We start from the raw sequence: 1,811 nt of genomic DNA, 5'->3' as shown, positions 1-1,811 counted from the left end.
TCTCTGCAATTGAGGTGTCCCTCCAAACCCCCCCAAAAGTAGGAAAGGTATGATTACAAGGCTTGTTACAGAATTATCTTTACTTTAAATCCTTGATAGGTTAAACAACAATAAGTAGCAATAGCATACATGTGGAGTGTGTATTCATTTTCAGCCTTATTATAACCCCAGTCATTTTCCTGTGGTTTGAGATCTTGGGATATCACATGTCCAGGCAACTAGTTGGACTCTTGGAAATGTAATAAGCACACAATTCATTTTTTCAAGTGAACCAGAGGAACAGGTCCAGTAATGGGGACCTCTTTTACACCTTAATTCTGCAGACTCATATATTTTGAAGACATTATGACTAAACAAACTGCACAGGAACAGGAAACCTGCCCTCCCCCAATGACATTCTTCAGTTGTATTTTAGTCTGTTACTCAGTCAGTCAGCAGTCAGCAACATGGTGATTACAACTACCTGCTTCAGACTATGTGAGTAATTGTTGTTAGGTTTATTTTTATATTTTCAGATTTACTGTATATATGTCTGTACATGAAATAATTTAAAGTTTTCCTGTGCTGATCTAGTAATGCTTGAAGTTATTCTGCTGGGGACACATGTTCAAAATAGCTTGACCCAAAAAATGGGTGAGTACGTTAGAGACGTTAATAAAATAAATAATCTTTTTACTTTTTGGGGGGTGAGTAAGTTGGGGTTGACTTAAACATCTTACAAGTCTGTTGATGATGTTTATTAAAATCCTTTTAAGTTTAATCATCTTTTACTAACACATTTTATAAGAATTTTGATTATTCTGTTAACTATTAATCTTGTGATGTTTCTAGTTTTTAGGTGCAGCTACTCTTCGTGTGACTCCTAACAGACTCCAACACTTTCAATTCAAGTCTTTATCTTTTGTTTGTGAGAGCCCTGATGGTTCTGCTGAACTGAGAGGAGTCAAAACCTCTGAGGAACTGTTAGAACATTTTAGTCCAGCGTGTAACAGTAAAACAACTTCCTCTTCATGCACAATTACTCAAACGTATGTAACAGACAGTGCAGAGTACTGGTGTGAGGATAAAGGGGGTCAGAGAAGCAACAGTGTCAACATTACCATAACTGGTAAGTTCATCATATTTGTGAAATTAGTAAAGAGTTTTATTTTAAAATTAGGTGAGATTTATTGTCCACTTTGTCTTGTATTGTACAGAATGTATTTGTCATTCAGACTTTTTTTGTCAATCTATCTATCTATGTTTGTATATAGATATGTATGTAGACCATGCCTCTGAAGTTTTATTATATTCTATTCTCTTGTGAAGACTATACAATGCTATGCTTTTTCTTCAGATGGTTCTGTGATCCTACAGAGTCCATTTTTCCCTGTTTTTGAGGGAAACAATGTGACTCTGCGCTGCATAAGCAAGACAACTCACACCAACCAAAGAGCAAATTTCTACAAAGACGATGGCCTCATAGACCGGAGCCCTTCTGATAACATGGAAATTAACAGTGTTTCCAGGTCTGATGAAGGACGATACAAGTGCAGCATTTCTGGTGTTGGAACATCACCAGAAAGTTGGCTTCATGTCAGATGTAAGACTAAAACTATATTTACTTATTTCTATGGCTGGGCTTCATAGAGAGAGAAATGTGACTCTAACAACTAGATTTCTGCTTTTTGGTCTTGATGAAAATGTTTAGGTTATAAAAATGATATCGCAATTTTTAATGTTTAAAGTCAGACAAATTACACAATTACACATACAAAGATATTTATAAAGTTGTGTCATTGCAGCATATTCTTCAGGAGAGACCCAGTCTG

At 35.8% G+C, this 1,811-nt stretch overlaps 1 long non-coding RNA gene across 1 annotated transcript; it reads left to right on the top strand.

The window, feature by feature from the left end:
* Window positions 1-851: 851 nt before the first annotated feature.
* LOC143417003 (uncharacterized) lies at window positions 852-1,811 on the top strand. The gene is made up of 3 exons (XR_013097238.1): window positions 852-1,108; window positions 1,337-1,582; window positions 1,785-1,811. It is a non-coding gene; the product is annotated as an uncharacterized LOC143417003 (long non-coding RNA).

Source organism: Maylandia zebra, linkage group LG3, assembly GCF_041146795.1.
Source record: "Maylandia zebra isolate NMK-2024a linkage group LG3, Mzebra_GT3a, whole genome shotgun sequence".
Classification (NCBI taxonomy): domain Eukaryota; kingdom Metazoa; phylum Chordata; class Actinopteri; order Cichliformes; family Cichlidae; genus Maylandia; species Maylandia zebra.
This window is presented reverse-complemented; position numbering and strand designations above follow the sequence as displayed.